The 17487-nt window shown below is 46.0% G+C and overlaps 1 pseudogene; it reads right to left on the bottom strand.

Moving 5' to 3' along the window:
• Positions 1-17072: 17072 nt before the first annotated feature.
• LOC124554314 lies at positions 17073-17190 on the bottom strand (annotated as a pseudogene).
• Positions 17191-17487: the final 297 nt, after the last annotated feature.

Below are 17487 nucleotides of genomic sequence, written 5' to 3'. Positions count from 1 at the left end.
TAGATAGACTGAATTAAGATTGTGACCGCCTTTTTCGAAAGCGTGGAAGCAGTTCAAAATCGCATTCGATACCAAGGAAACGTAACCTTACAAACATATTGCCACGCATGCTTGTGATTTTTGTAATGTCACCATCGGTGAGTCCGTGATCTCCTTATAGGAAGGACTTTCTCATGATCCTGTAGATTTATATACAATATCAGAAGAGCATGTAAAATGATTGTCCCTTGTAAAGTCAACTCTTAATATTTAGAACGGTAGTTTCAGATAGGCTATGTGGGCAAGTGGAAGTTGAAAGAAACGAAGGAGTTGAGTGCTAGTCACCCTAGGCAACGAATATCACACCTTTCAAGACGTTGTAGTACTTTTTATTTGGATTCCGTAACAAACTCTTAAGTGCCCTGCAGTCGACTATATTATCCTCTTTTGTGATCAGATTCTGATGTGTGCATATCGATATAAAACGAACATCCGTAGCAATTAACTATTTATGAACAGCTACTACGTGAGCGGAGATGTACACTAACAAGGGAACCTCCCCATCGCACCCCCCTCAGATTTAGTTATAAGTTGGCACAGTGGATAGACCTTGAAAAACTGAACACAGATCAATCGAGAAAACACGAAGAAGTTGTGTGGAACTATGGAAATAATTAGAAAACTATACAAACTGAGTAGTCCGTGCGAAGATAGCCAACAGAAGGACATTGGGTGTCAAGGAGAGCCGTGGTCCCGTGGTTAGCGAGAGCAGCTACGGAACTAGAGGTACTAGGTTCAAGTCTTCCCTCCAGTGGAAAGTTTAATTCTTTATTTTCAGTTTATGTGACAAACTCTTATGTTTTCGTCATTTTTTTGGGAGTGATTATCACATCCACAAGAAAACCTAAATCGGGCAAGGTAGAAGAATCTTTTTACCCATTCGCTAAGTGTACAAGGTAGGTGGGTCGACAACATATTCTACATCTACATCTACATCTATACTCCGCGAGCCACCTTACGGTGTGTGGCGGAGGGTACTTATTGTACCACTATCTGATCCCCCCTTCCCTGTTCCATTCACGAATTGTGCGTGGGAAGAACGACTGCTTGTAAGTCTCCGTATTTGCTCTAATTTCTCGGATCTTTTCGTTGTGATCATTACGCGAGATATATGTGGGCGGTAGTAATTGTTGCCCATCTCTTCCCGGAATGTGCTCTCTCGTAATTTCGATAATAAACCTCTCCGTATTGCGTAACGCCTTTCTTGAAGTGTCCGCCACTGGAGCTTGTTCAGCAGCTCCGTAACGCTCTCGCGCTGACTAACTGTCCCCATGACGAATCGCGCTGCTTTTCGCTGGATCATGTCTATCTCTTCTATTAATCCAACCTGGTAAGGGTCCCATACTGATGAGCAATACTCAAGAATCGGACGAACAAGCGTTTTGTAAGCTACTTCTTTCGTCGATGAGTCACATTTTCTTAGAATTCTTCCTATGAATCTCAACCTGGCGCCTGCTTTTCCCACTATTTGTTTTATGTGATCATTCCACTTCAGATCGCTCCGGATAGTAACTCCTAAGTATTTTACGGTCGTTACCGCTTCCAATGATTTACCACCTATGGCATAATCGTACTGGAATGGATTTCTGCCCCTATGTATGCGCATTATATTACATTTATCTACGTTTAGGGAAAGCTGCCAGCTGTCGCACCATGCATTAATCCTCTGCAGGTCCTCCTGGAGTACGTACGAGTCTTCTGATGTTGCTACTTTCTTGTAGACAACCGTGTCATCTGCAAATAGCCTCACGGAGCTACCGATGTTGTCAACTAAGTCATTTATGTATATTGTAAACAATAAAGGTCCTATCACGCTTCCCTGCGGTACTCCCGAAATTACCTCTACATCTACATTCCTGTCATGAGATGCACATGCCGTCACCAGTGTCGTATAGAATATATCAGACGTGTTTTCCCGTGGAGGAATCGGTTGACCTATGACCTTACGATCAAATGTTTTCGGTTCCCATTGGAGAGGCATGTCGTTTCGTCTACTAATCGCACGGTTTTGCGGTGCGGTCGTAAAACACAGACAATAAACTTATTGCAGTAAACAGAGACGTCAATGAACGAACGGACAGATCATAACTTTGCGAAAATAAAGAAAGTAAAATTTTGGGTCGAGGGAAGACTTGAACCTTTTTTTTTTGTAACCATATATATTTATTTAAATATATTAACAACGATACATTAAAAAAAAGACATTTTATTCTATTAATCTATTACGTTCCTAGTGATGGTTAATATTACTGTCATTTTATATGTTTTCGTTTTTATATTTTCCTTTTTCGTTTTTGTCTTATTGTTTGTTCCTTAAACCCTTTTACATGGCCATTTGTCGTCTTTTTTTTTTTTTTTTTTTTTTTTTTTTTTTTTTTTTTTTTTTGAGGGGGTAGACATTGGACAGGCATAACAGTTTGTATTTGGCATCGATGCATTGATTTTGAGTTTATGTTTCTGTATGTGATGCACTTGTGATGACACAGGCACATTGTGTATTCTGGTTTGATCTCTTCCTCTAGTTACACTGTTAAGTGGGACAGTATGAAGGAAACGTCACCATGATAGGTGGAGCAGAAGTGGAAGAAACTTTTTTTTTTTACATATACTACAGAATATACCTAAATTGAAGAAGAGAGAAAATTTTGTCATATTACATAAGAGAAGCAGAAAGGATTGAGTAATCAATAGAATTTTATAGGCACAAAGTAAAGGGAATCAAAAATATCTAATAATAATAATGAGTAGTTGGCACTTTCCACTAAGCAGCACTTTGTGTCACTGATTTCACTAAGAAGAAACACTTTATACTACTATACTTCACTATTTGATGCGAGAAGGGAAAGCACTTTATCTTTTGTGTTGCACTTGTTCACTATCACTGCACGCGTTTGTCTTGTGGTGAGTGTGTGGTGAGGTGAGGTGGCTGGTGGCGGTGCTGAGGGTCACAGGCTGGGGAGGACTCTGGCGATTGCTGTCTGCAGTGGAATCTGCAGGAAGTTTTTGAAGTTCTCGTGGTATCGCCTGTGCTGCTGGGCCGTCTTGTTCTCCTCCCAGAGGTCCATCAGGAAGGCCAGCTGGTCGGTCTGCCTCCGCGCTACGATAGCGTGTGCCGTCATGGCGAGGATCCAGAGAGTCGCCAGTCGCTTGGGCCGTGGAAATGGGTTGCAGTCTGGGGCGGTGATTGCTTCCACTGTGATGCTTCCCGGCGCCGTTCTCTTGATGTGGGCCACCATCTGCTGGCACGCTTCCCAGCTGTTGGTGGCATTCCCGCAGGTGAATCGGTCCTCGAGGGTGTCGGTCATGCCACATACGTCACACTTGTCACTTGCGACGAGTTTTATCTCCGCCAGTCTTTGGTTGGTTGGTACCGTTCTGTTAATTATTTTGTACCATGTCTCCTTCGCATGTTTAGGCAACACGTTTTCCGAGACGTACCCCCATATTTGTTTCCAATTGTATTGCAGGAGTTTTTGTTCAATTTTGTTTTTTGCCGGCTTCCCCCTGAGGGCCCAGTATATTCTCTTGGCTGTTCTGTGGCTGGGGTTCGCCACGGTGTCCAGAACGTAACTTTTGTTGGCGTAGTGCAGCCTGACGTGTCGCATTCTGCAGGGAATGTGTCTCGTGTCGACCGGTGCTTCTTGTGATGCGGGCTTGTATCTTCCAATCATCTTGGCTGTGACGCTGTCAGGGTTTTTGTCCTGGATGGCGAGCGTTCGTTTCAGTAGAAGGGCTGCACATTTGGTCTTTGTATCAACTAGACCTAGTCCTCCTTCTTTTGTTGGCAGCGAGCATGTTGCTTGCGCCACTTTGAATATATTTCGAACCCAGGACCTCTCGTTCCGCAGCTGCTCACGCTAACCACGGGACCACGGCGCTCCTGAGCTCATATCCTCCTCGATGTTACATGGACTACTCAGTTTGTATATTTTACTAATTTTTTTCACGGTTCCACACAACTTCTTCGTGTTTTCTCGATTGATCTGTGTTCAGTTTTTCAAGGCCTATCCACTGTGCCAACTTATAACTAAATCTGAGGGGGGTGCGATGGGGAGGTTCCCTTGTAAGATGACAAAAGCCATGGGGTAGCAATATGCACATATGCAGATGGCGGTAGTATCACGTACACAAGGTATAAATGGACAGTGCGTTGGCGAAGCTGTCCTTTGTACTCAGGTGATTCATGTGAAACGTTTTTCGAAGTGGTTATGGCCGGCCGGCCGCGGTGGCCGAGCGGTTCTAGGCTCTTCAGTCCCAAACCGCGTTGCTGCCTCGGTCGCAGGTTCGAATCCTGCCTCGGGCATGGATGTGTGTGATGTCCTTAGGTTAGTTAGGTTTAAGTAGTTCTAAGTCTAGGGGGACTGATGACCTCAGATGTTAAGTGGCACAGTGCTCAGAGCCATTTGATTACGGCTGCACGACGGGGATTAGCACACGTTGAACGAGGCAGGGCGTTTGGAGCCAGATGCACGGGATATTCCATTTGGAAAATCGTTTGGGAATTCAATATTCCGAGATCCACAGTGCCGAGAGTGTGACAAGAGGACCGAATGTCAGGCGTTGCTTCTCACCACGGACAATAGCTCTGAGCACTATGGGACTTAACATCTGAGGTCATCAGTCCCGTAGAACTTAGAACTACTTAAACCTAACTACCCTAAGGACATCACACACATCCATGCTCGACGCAGGATTCGAACCTGTCACGGTAGCGGTCGCGCTGTTCTAGACTGAAGCGCCTAGAACCGCTCGCCACATCGGCCGGCTCATGGAAAATGTAGTGGCAGATGGCCTTCACTTAACTACCGAGAGCAGCGCTCCTTGTGTAGAGTTATATGAGCTAACAGACAAGCAACACTGTGTGATATAATCGCAAAAGTCAGTGTGTGGCGTACGACGGACATTAGAATAGTGCGGCGAAATTTGGCGTTATTGGGCTATGGCAGCAGACGACCGACGCGAGATTCTTTGCAAACAGCACGACATCGCCTGTAGCGTCTGTCTCGGGCCTGTAACCGTTTTGGTTGGACTCTAGACTACTGGAAAAACTGGAGAGTCCAGTTGATGAGAGCTGATGGTAGGGTTTTAGTGTGGCGCAGACCCCACGAAGCCATGGAGCCACATTGTCGACAAGGCACTGTGCGAGCTGGTGATGGCTCCATAATGGTGTGGGCTGTGTTTATATGGAATGGACTGGGCCGTCTGGTCCAACTGAACCAGTCATTGACTGGAAATGGTTATGTTCAGATACTTGGAGAGCATTTGCAGCCATTCGTTGACCTCATGTTCCCAAACAACGGAGGAATTTTTGTGGATGACAATGCGCCATGTCAGAACATTCTCGACAGTTCGAGTCACCACTGTCGATACCCAGATAGCCAGACTTGGATCCCGCCAAACGTTTATGGGGCATAATCGAGAGGTCAGGTCGGCCACAAGGCCTTCCGATACTTTCGCAATTATGGACAGTTACAGACGGAGCGTGACTCAATATTCCTGCAGGGGACTTGCAACGACTTGTTGAGTCCATGCCACGTTGAGATGCTGCGCGACGCCGTACTTAAGGACACGAGGAGGTGTCCCGTGACTGCTTCCACCTCAGTGTAATGAACGTTGGATCTATTCTGTTATAGATCGTCCACGGCCTTTTTATTCTTTGCCTTTAGTCTACGGTTAGTTCTCGATCAGGTCGGTCTTGCTTTAGACGAAGATAAGTGAACCGTGATTTTCACCATCAAAATCTTTCTCTTAAAGAATTTACTTTATTTACTAGCGATTCATCAAAAACATTAACACATTTAATCACACTGGGTGAGCGTGGAAGTAGTTGCCAGGGAATAACTGATGGAAATTTCTTTTAACAAATGTGAATTTCATTCGTAAAAGCTTTTTCAAAAACAGATTTAAAAGTATAAGCAGAGAAGCACCCTCGAAATATCAAGTTACAATTTTATTTAGAGGCAAAAGAACAATATTAACAATAGGAGCCTTCGGGCTGAGAAGCTTGTCTGCTCCCTTTCAACAGGGCCGTAGTCATGACCGCTGACAACAACCTCTGAAAGACTACACTGGTGCAAACCTGCAACCCACCAGATTACTTTAAACTAAAAAATTCTAACAACTCACACAAACACGTAAACTATGCACCCCGTAAGATGGATGGAAGTGGTACAACACTCAAATTATTTGCCACCGAAAGTGCAATTTGTTTTTTTTTTAAAGGACTCATACGGTAGAAGGTTGGCAACCTTATAACCTAAAATGACTATTTAAATAAAGCCCATAAAATGCAGACTTACATAAAATGTACAACGTGCTCTACATTACACATATACCACCCCGCAAGATGCTAGGCATATTCCAAAGAATTCGGCCTTTAAGCAATAAATTCGTCAACACCGAATCCGACAAACATGACAGAGGCAGAATGAGATTTTCATTCTGCAGCGGAGTGTGCACTGATATGAAACTTCCTGGCAGATTAAAACTGTGCGCCAGACCGAGACTCGAACTCGGAACCTTTGCCTTTCGCGAGAAAGTGCTCTACCAACTTTTTTTTCCCCCGTCCTGACAGCTTTACTTCTGCCACTACCTCGTCTCCTACCTTCCAAACTTTACAGAAGCTCTCCTGCGAAACTAGCACAACTAGCACTCCTAAAAGAAAGGATATTGCGGAGACATGGCTTAGCCACAGCCTGGGGGGATGTTTCCAGAATGATATTTTCACTCTGCAGCGGAGTGTGCACTGATATGAAACTTCCAGGCAGATTAAAACTGTGTGCCGGACCGAGACTCGAACTCGGGACCTTTGGAAGGTAGGAGGCGAGGTGCTGGCAGAAGTAAAGCTGTGAGGACGAGGTGTGAGTCGTGCTTGGGTAGCTCAGTTGGTAGAGCACTTGCCCGCCAAAGGCAAAGGTGCTGAGTTTGAGACTCGGTCTGGCACACAGTTTTAATCTGCCAGGAAGTTTCATTACAGAGGCAGCTATTAAAGTATGGTAGACCGACGGACAGACAGACACACACTAACTGCCTAACAAATGCGAACGAGAGACAGACCAGCAACTGGTGACGCGAGACTGACCCAGCCTCACCCAGACTGACTATCCTGGCGAGCTCATAGCGCCCCTTAAATGCACGTGAACAGGCAACTTTTCCCGTTTCCCATCAGAGGGAGATACCAAAGCTGTACAGTTGCTGAAATCTCAGAAGCGAGGTGATGCAAAACTTTTTTTATGTGTGTAGTAATGTAGATAGGACATATTACGACAGAATAAAGCGTTTCGGCGGTCCGAGAAGAGCAGTGCACTACTTATGAAACAAGACTGTGAGTACTAAAATGCAGTCATGTTTTAACAAGCCTCACACATGATGAACGCGTAGCCCATAATCAGAGAGATGTGACATCAGACAAATGCCACTGGGTGGATAACTTGCAAAGCACCGGTGTCAGCAAGCAAGCGTTACAAAAAATGGCTCTGACCATTATGGGACTTAACTTCTTAGGTCATCAGTCCCCTAGAACTTAGAACTACTTAAACCTAACTAACCTAAGGACAACACACACATCCATGCCCGAGGCAGGATTCGAACCTGCGACCGTAGCAGTCGCACGGTTCCGGACTGCGCGCCTAGAACCGCGAGACCACCGCGGCCGGCGCAAGCGTTACAGTCTTGCGCTGTGTAACACCATAGAAAATGGCATAATAACGTCTTGGTGAAATAAATGACTTGGTGTTACCTAGAGACAACTGACAGTACCTCACTATGCAAATCAGACACGAAGCCATACCACCTATAAAGCCACAGTGGTCAAAATTCTCCAGAAGAAATAGTCAGAGTGTTACGCGCCTCGATTGACTGCGCATATGCTTTCGAGTAAGTAATTGTTGAAGTGGTGTCTCAACGTGAAGTCCATGTTTCATGTCAGAATGAGACTTCAAAATGGTTCAAATGGCTCTGAGCACTATGGGACTTAACTGCTGTGGTCATCAGTCCCCTAGAACTTAGAGCTACCTAAACCTAACTAACCTAAGGACATCACACACATCCATGCCCGATGCAGGATTCGAACCTGAGACCGCAGCGGTCGCGCAGTTCCAGACTGTAGCGCCTAGAACCGCTCGGCCACTTCGGCCGGCTGAATGAGACTCTGTAGTGTTTCCTTTCCTCGGGGTTCTGCCGAGAAAATATAAAATAGAAAATCTGATTGGGTTTTGAATTTTGATGGAATAAGTTACGGATAAGGCGGACTTCGTATTACTGATTGAGATCGTGCTGTAATTTGACCGTGCATGGCAGACCGGGTCGGCAACACTACAAAAAGCGACTGTACGGAAATAGCATCAGAAACTAATTGAAATTTACCTTATAATCTCGTTAGATACGCATTATTAATTACAATGTAGTCTTTATGTCTGTCCTCGTAATTTCTCATGTAGGACGACCCGTCTTTCACTTTTCTCCGTCTGTTGAGAACTTCTTCAAGTTGCCACTGTCATGATCAGTTTACAAATTTGATGATAACCACCTCGAATCACTATTGAAACAACCTCGCTTTGTAATACAATTTTAATTTCCACCCAAAAGCACATTCAACACATCGCCGAAAAATACACGTGTTTCGTATGAAGACAAGAGAGAGAGTGTCATCAATCAGTTGTTAAAAAACAAACACCTACGCAAAAGTAAAAAAAAAAGATCAAAATTATGTATAAAAATCGGCCGCTGGCGCAGCGCTCTTCCGCATGCGCTATCGTAAATCATATCTTTGTATTGGCGGAGGCGCGGTAGTCAAAGTACCGTAACAACTCGGTAAGCCAACCGTGCCGAGTTTGAGCTAAGCGTGATTAGATCAGGCACACCTGTGGCGTTAACTGCTAGGGACCACTCTGATATGCTACCTCAGGTGGCTTCTGACTCAGTTCGGTGAAGGAACAGGCAGTCGAGAAGCGATATAACCGGCCGGCCGGAGTGGCCGAGCGGTTCTAGGCGCTACAGTCTGGAACCGCGTGACCGCTAAGGTCGCAGGTTCGAATCCTACCTCGGGCATGGATGTGTGTGATGTCCTTAGGTTAGTTAGGTTTAAGTAGTTCTAAGTTCTAGGGGACTGATGACCTAAGAAGTTAAGTCCCATAATGGTCAGAGCCATTTGAACCAAGCGATATAACCGAAATGTCTCGGTGGTTCCATTAAGCAATCACAGTTGATCACAAGGGCGAATGCGTGGTTGCGCACAAGTGGTGAGAGCAATGTGGACATTGGTCCGTGGACCAGTAGCACAAGTCTCACAGAGTGATGAGTCGCAGAGCACAAACTGTCTGTGACACGGATCATGGACGAGGATGACGACCATTTGTTGTCTATCCGATGACATATGCGGTTGGATAGAAAGTTTTCTAACAGACAGGAAGCAGTGTGTCGTCCTGAACGGGGTGACTTCAACAGAAACAAGCGTAACTTCAGGTGTGCCGCAGGGCAGCGTAATAAGTCCTCTGCTTTTTACGATTTTTATAAACGATCTGGTCGATGGTATTGACACTGGATTAGACTGTTTGCCGATGATGCTGTAGTGTACAGGAAAGTAGTATCCCACGAAAGTTGTGAACAAATCAATGAGGATTTGCAGAAAATAAATGTGTGGTGTAATGACTGTCAGTTATCTCTGAATATTAGTAAGTGTAACCTACTGTGTATAACAAGGCGAAAATCCCCATTAATCTACGAGTGCAAACTGAATGCCCAGTCCTTGGAAGGAAGCGATAACGTCCGTCAAGTATCTGGGTGTGACTATTCGAAATGATCTCAAATGGAATGATCACATTACACGTTCAACGGGTAAGGCGAACTCCAGATTGCGGTAGAATCCTGAAGCGATGCACTCCTTCAACAAAGGAAATAGCTTACAATACAGTCCAGTCTTAGTGTTCGTCTGTGTGGGGCCCCTACCAGTTGGGTCTGATTCAAGAGACTGAGAAGGTCCGAAGAAGACGGCAAGATTCGTGATTGGTACATTTAGCCATCGCGCGATCGTTACAAATCTCATGGAAAGTTTGAAGTGGGACACACTCGTAGATAGACAGAAGGGGCTGCTCACTAAATTCCGAAATCCGAGCTTCACCGAGGATCGTAGAGCATGTATTATTACCACCAACTTTCAAATAGCGCAATGACCACCATTCAAAGATAAGGGAAATTAGAGCTCGTACTGAGGCGTTCAGACAGTCTTTTTTTCCCTCGCGCGATCCGCGAGTGGAGCAGAGGAGGGGGGGGGGGGGGGAATATGACTTTGGCGCGAATTGTGCCCTCCGCGTTACACCCCTTGGTGGCTAGCGAAGTATATATGTAGATGTAGCGAAAAGGAAATTCTGATGTAGTCCGATTTCCCAAAATTAGTTTGTCTATGTATGGAAACGTTTTGGACGAGAGTGTGCTTCTCACATTGTGATAATACAGGGTGTTTCAAAATGAATATACAGGTTTTAAGACTCTGTAGTATTTATTACATTCAGCTTAAAATTGTAAATAACACATCAAATGAAAGAGCAACTCAAACAGTTTTGTCTGTATACCTGTGCGCAAAGGGAAGAGTACAGAAGGGCAAAGAGTGCATGAAGAGCTTGCTGACCGAGTGAGAGTCTTTCACGCTTACCCCAAGAATCAGTTCGGAATGCTAATCGTCCATTAGCAGTTCCAGTGATTTCTGTGTGGAGACTTTTAAGCAAACGCTTACAATTACATCCTTATCGTTTGCTGTTGTTAAGAGATCTAAGGCCTACAGACTACGATTTACGTGCCAACTTTGCAAACGGAATGTTGCTACATGACGAATAAGATTTTCTGCATCGTGTGGCCTCCAGTGATGAATCGACATTTCACCTAAGTGGAAATGCGCACATCTGCGGGTCAGCAGATCCCCCCGAGATGGCCGGCCGGAGTGGCTGAGAGGTTCTAGGCGTTACAGTCTGGAACCGCGCGACTGCTACGGTTGCAGGTTCGAATCCTGCCTCGGGCATGGGTGTGTGTTATGTCCTCAGGTTAGTTAGGTTTAAGTAGTTCTAAGTTCTAGGGGACTGATGACCTCAGCAGTTAAGTACCTTAGTGCTCAGACCCATTTTTGAACCCCCAAGATTGTATAGTTTCACAAGACTCCCCTAAATTGAATTTTTTTGGTGCCATATCCAGGCAGAATGTTTATGGTCCTTTCTTTTTCGGAGAAGTAATTGTAACTGGTATTTGTTATCTCTAAACGCTGGAACTATGGCTCTTTCCTCAGTTGGAAGAAGCTTCAACAGTACTTTACTCGGCAGCGAGATGGTGCGCCACCTCACTGCAACTCAGCTTGCAAGTGGTGAAGCGACGTTGTATCCGACCCCTTGATTGGCCGCAAGTGGCCGGATCACACAGCTTGTTTTGCACGACTTCCATTTTCACACACGATCTTACACCATACGATTTTTCTCTTTGGGAGTTAATCGACATCTACATGATTACTCTGCAATTCACATTTAAGTGCTTGGCAGAGGGTTCATCGAACCACAATCATACTATCTCTCTACCATTCCTCTCCCGAACAGCGCGCGGGAAAAACGAACACCTAAACCTTTCTGTTCGAGCTCTGATTCCCCTTATTTTATTTTGACGATCATTCCTACCTATGTAGGTTGGGCTCGACAAAATATTTTCGCATTCGGAAGAGAAAGTTGGTAACTGAAATTTCGTAAATAGATGTCGCCGCGGCGAAAAACGTCTTTGCTTTAATGACTTCCATCCCAACTCGCGTATCATATCTGCCACACTCTCTTCCCTATTACGTCATAATACAAAACGAGCTGCCTTTTTTTGCACCCTTTCGATGTCCTCCGTCAATCGCACCTGGCGAGGATCCCACACCGCGCAGCAATATTCTAACAGAGGACGAACGAGTGTAGTGTAAGCTGTCTCTTTAGTGGACTTGTTGCATCTTCCGAGTGTCCTGCCAATGAAACGCAACCTTTGCCTCGCCTTCCCCACAATATTATCTATGTGGTCTTTCCAACTGAAGTTGTTCGTAATTTTAACACCCAGCTACTTAGTTGAATTGACAGCCTCGAGAATTGTACTATTTATCGAGTAATCGAATTCCGACGGATTTCTTTTGGAACTCGTGTGGATCACCTCACACTTTTCGTTATTTAGCTTCAACTGCCGCCTGCCACACCGTACAGCAATCTTTTCTAAATCGCTTTGCAACTGATACTGGTCTTCGGATGACCTTACTAGCCGGTAAATTACAGCATCATCTGCGAACAACCTAAGAGAACTGCTCAGATTGTCACCCAGGTCATTTATATAGATCAGGAACAGCAGAGGTCCCAGGACGCTTCCCTGGGATGGACCATGTGTATGTGTCTCGGTTACTAACTGACTGAACCGTGGTGCGGCTCGCGTTGGTGCTGTTTGTAGGTTTCCGCCCTCTGTTGGAGGCCAGCCGGTATCGTTCAGTTGGCACGGTTGCGGTTCTCGTGTTGACTGGCGCCACTCGGTTTTGCAAGCGTTGCCTATCCGGCAGTGGCAGCAGCGGTGGTTATCGATTTGTAGTAACTGTAGTCCTATCTTTGGGGAGGCATCGTTGCTTTTCCGGGTCGTGTGAGTGAGGCAGTTCGGCTGGGGACTCAGGAGGAGCGAGGTTCGCGCAGCGCGAGAACACGCCGGGACCGCTGGCGGCACGCGTGGACTGCTGGATGGAAGGGCTGCGGTCGCGAGGCTGCACGACCTCGTCGTAAACCGGATCCAGCGACCTTTAAGATGAGTGCATTTCAATCCAAGTAGAGAAACCATTGTGACATACCGCGATTCTCCAGTGACTCGGGTTTGTGTCGCTGCTCGTAGTGTTGCCGAGGAGAAGAGCAGCGAGTGGAGTGCTTGGGGAAGGCGGATATGATTAGCTCTCCGCGATTTCTTGTTACCGTTTACTGCGTTCAACTTGTTACAATTTGTTAAGCTCAACCAGCGGTAATTTTCCTTGCCTGGTGGCCGCTAACGCCCCAGTTACCTGCCCTGGGGCAGCTCTCCGCGATTTCTTATTACCGTTTACTGCGTTCAACTTGTTACAATTTGTTAAGCTCAACCAGCGGTAATTTTCCTTGCCTGGTGGCCGCTACGCCCCAGTTACCTGCCCTGGGGGTTAGTGTATGTAACGGCAGTGTACGTTTCCTCGCCTTCCAGCTGCCGTCCGGTAAGGCGTGTAGTTTTGACAGCTTTCTTTATCGTAGGCCGTTTGGTGATTCTTCTTCTCTGGTGGTAGTGATTCCTTTCTCGTTCTGGGCGCTCTAAGCACAGTATTCTGGGGACGTAATGCACACCGCCGGTTCAGGCTTTGGCGTATTGTTCCATCGTTGCATTTGGTTTATCGGACGTCAGGTAGCTTCAGCAAGATTATCATTAGCCATTCGTTAGACTGCAACTGGTCTGAGTTACCTTCTTGTGAAGTGAGTGCAACTCTTGGCTGCCTATCTCATCGCTCGCGAAAGTGTTTGTTGTCGGACCTTCTCAGAGGTCAGTTCCTGGAGCACCGTCTGTGGCCCCTTGGTCCTTGTAGACGTGTGTTCTAAAAGGAAGTCTGATGGCCAGTAATTCACTGTAATCATCCTTCTGCTGTGTTTGTGGCGACTTACCTTTAATGTTTCAATACCTGTGAGTTGTAAATTGCAGCGAGTTCTTAAGCAATTCTTAATTTATTGCCATTCTTGGCGTGTAAGGCCTTCAGCTGTGATTGTGGTCACTTGCCTTAAAATTCTAATTTGGTATTTGTATTTACGCAGTAAGTATTTGAAATGTTATTTACTGCCATTCCTGGGATCTTATGCCTTCTGATGTGGTTTTGGTTACTTGCCTTGAATATTTCAATACCTGTAATTTGTAAGTTGCAGCGAGTTTTAAACAATTCTTAATTTATTACCATTCCTGGCGTGTAAGGCCTTCTGCCCAGATCACAGGGGCTTGGTTTTAAAACATTATCTACTGTATCTGTATTTAATGGTGATTTGCTAAACTGTAACTCACTGAAAACACTATTATTTACTCAGTTGTTTATTCCTTCATTAACAATGTGTGGTATTTTTGTAGTGGCGTGGCAAGACAGCCAAGCCACTCGGAGGTAGCCGAAAGGCACGCGTTAAGCTCACGCAGATTGGCGTGAGGTCTGGAACAAGGTAAAGTAATTGTCCTATAAAGAAAAGAACGTAGTTCTTGGAATACTTAACTTTAATCCACAATTGGAGAACATCGCTCTTGTTTAGGCATTATTACACTGAATATTAACTGGTAATGGCGCCTTGCCAGGTCGTAGCAAATGACGTAGCTGAAGGCTATGCTAACTATCGTCTCGGCAAATGAGAGCGTAGTTTGTCAGTGTAGCATTGCTAGCAAAGTCGGCTGTACAACTGGGACGAGTGCTAGGAAGTCTCTCTAGACCTGCCGTGTGGTGGCGCTCGGTCTGCAATCACTGACAGTGGCGACACGCGGGTCCGGCGTATACTAATGGACCGCGGCCGATTTAAAGGCTACCACCTAGCAAGTGTGGTGTCTGGCGGCGACACCACAATTTTTTATTTATTGTTGATCTTGGAATTACTCGTTAAAATAAATTGTGTATAACAATAAAAGGCAACCAGCAGGAACTGATTAAGGCCCCATCCACAATCGTAACCGAATCCTGGCTTCCCTTGACTACCAGGTTACACTGATCCACACGAACTTGGAAACAGCCATGTTGTAACAATTTCTGCAGACACACTGATCAAGATTTGGGAAGAACTCGCCTATCGACTCGATGAGCGACAAATGGCGCTCACGTCGAACACTTGCCAGAAAAACTGTCTGAGGTGCTCTTTCATATGATGTATTGTTAACAATATTAGACTACTGGCCATTAAAACTGCTACACCGCGACGATGACGTGCTAGAGACGCGAAATTTAACCGACAGGATGAAGATGCTGTGATATGCAAATGATCAGCTTTTCAGAGCATTCACACAATGTTGGCGCCGGTGGCGACACCTACAATGTGCTCACATGAGGAAAGTTTCCAACCGATTTCTCATACACAAACAGCAGATGACCGGCGTTGCCTGGTGAAACGTTGTTGTGATGCCTCGTGTAAGGAGGAGGAATGCGCACCATCACGTTTCCGACTTTGATAAAGGTCGGATTAGAGCCTATCGCGATTGCGGTTCATCGGATCGCGCGACATTGCTTCTCGCGTCGGTCGAGATACAACGACTGTTAGCAGAATATGGAATCGGTGGATTCAGGAGGGTAATACGGAACGCCGTGCTGGATCCCAACGGCCTCGTATCACTAGCAGTCGAGATGACAGGCATCTTATCCGCACGGCTGTAACGGATCGTGCAGCCACGTCTCGATCCCTGAATCAACAGATGGGGACGTTTGCAAGATGACAACCATCTGCACGAACAGTTCGACGACGTTTGCAGCAGCACGGACTATCAGCTCGGAGACCGTGGCTGCGGTTACACTTAACGCTGCATCACAGACAGGAGCGCCTGCGATGGTGTACTCGACGACGAACCTGGGTGCACGAATGGCAAAACGTCATTTTTTCGGATGAATCCAGGTTCTGTTTACAGCATCACGATGGTCGCATCCGTGTTTGGCGACATCGCGGTGAATGCACATTTGAACGGTGTATTCGTCGTCGCCATACAGGCATATCACCCGGCGTGATGGAATGGGATGCCATTGGTTACACGTCTCGTTCACCTCTTGTTCGCATTGACGGCACTTTGAACAGTGGACGCTACATTTCAGATGTGTTACGATCCGTGGCTCTACCCTTCATTCGATACCTGCGAAACCCTACATTTCAGCAGGATAATGCACGACCGCATGTTACATGTCCTATACGGGCCTTTCCGGACACACAAAATGTTCGACTGCTGCCCTGGCCAGCACATTCTCGAGATCTCTCAGCAACTGAAAACGTCTGGTCAGTGGTGGCCGAGCAACTGGCTCGTCACAATACACCAGTCAGTACTCCTGGTGAACTGTGGCATCGTGTTGAAGTTGCATGGGCAGCTGTACCTGTACATGCCATCCGAGCTCTGTTTGACTCAATGCCCAGGCGTATCATGGCCGTTATTATGGCCAGAGGTGGTTGTTCTGGGTACTGATTTATCTGGATCTCTGCACCCAAATTGCGTGAAAATGGAATCACATATCAGTTCTAGTATAATATATTGGTCCAATGAATACCCATTTATCATCTACATTTCTTCTTGGTGTAGCAGTTTTAATGGCTAGTAGTCTAAGTCGAATGTAGTAAATGCTATAAAGCCTTAAAACCCATACATTCGTTTTGAAACATCCTATATTTTGTAATTAAAATTTTTTCCTCTAAGATTGTTCGAGGTTGTCTTAATGGTGGAGTGACCACTGCCACACAGAAGAAAACAGGGTGGATCTGTTGGACTAGATCCTACCTGACTGCCATGGATTAGCAGATGCTCTGCTGCTTGGTAGCTAAAGTCATACAAAACCCTAACAATGACTCTGTATCATGGTTCAGACAATACGGATACAACTTGAACACCTCCTGCATCACATTTTATTGGAGGTTATTTTCGTTAAACGCACAGTAGTTGTGAGAAAGAAGGTGTTACACGCTGTTATACCCCGCATCATAGAGGCTGGGTGATAGGGACGTGTGAAGGGGATGAAGTCTGCACATGCGTGGCGGCAGAGACTGGCCAAACAAGGTCCGTGTTGCCGACCTGTGTAGCTGCGGACAGCAATCAGGCGCAGTTGCATTCGGTAAATCAGTTCAAATCTATGAGTACTCCGTCTTCAGGCCACGAGTGGCCTCCCGGGACCATCCGACCGCCGTGTCATCCTTAGAGGAGGCTGCAGATAGGAGGGGCGTGGGGTCGGCACACCGCTCTCCCGGTCGTTATGATGGTATTCTTGACCGGAGCCGCTACTACTCGGACGAGTAGCTCCTCAATTGCCATCACGAGGCTGAGTGTACCCCGAAAAATGGCAACAGCGCATGGTGGCCTGGATGGTCACCCATCCAAGTGCCGACCACGCCCGACAGTGCCTAACTTCGGTGATCTCATGGGAACCGGTGTATCAACTGCGGCAAGGCCGTTGCCTTCAAATCTATGAGGGAATAACATATTTTAAAACCGATTTCGATCAGTTATCTACATGAGAGAAATCTTACTTCACGTCTTGAGGTTGGGTCCACCGCTCCACAGCAATTGTCTGTGTGTCGTCGGTAGGAGAGAACAGCTGATGCAGTCTAACGACAAGACCATCGATAATGGTTGCAGAAATTACCATTTGTTGCGATTTGGACTATATTATAAATAAAAATGTGGTACACAACAAAATATACTTCAAACGTAAACCGAACTCATTATTGATATTTGACAATTGCTTCTACTCGA

The sequence above is a fragment of the Schistocerca americana genome, chromosome 11 (genome assembly GCF_021461395.2).
Source record: "Schistocerca americana isolate TAMUIC-IGC-003095 chromosome 11, iqSchAmer2.1, whole genome shotgun sequence".
Lineage (NCBI taxonomy): Eukaryota > Metazoa > Arthropoda > Insecta > Orthoptera > Acrididae > Schistocerca > Schistocerca americana.
This window is presented reverse-complemented; position numbering and strand designations above follow the sequence as displayed.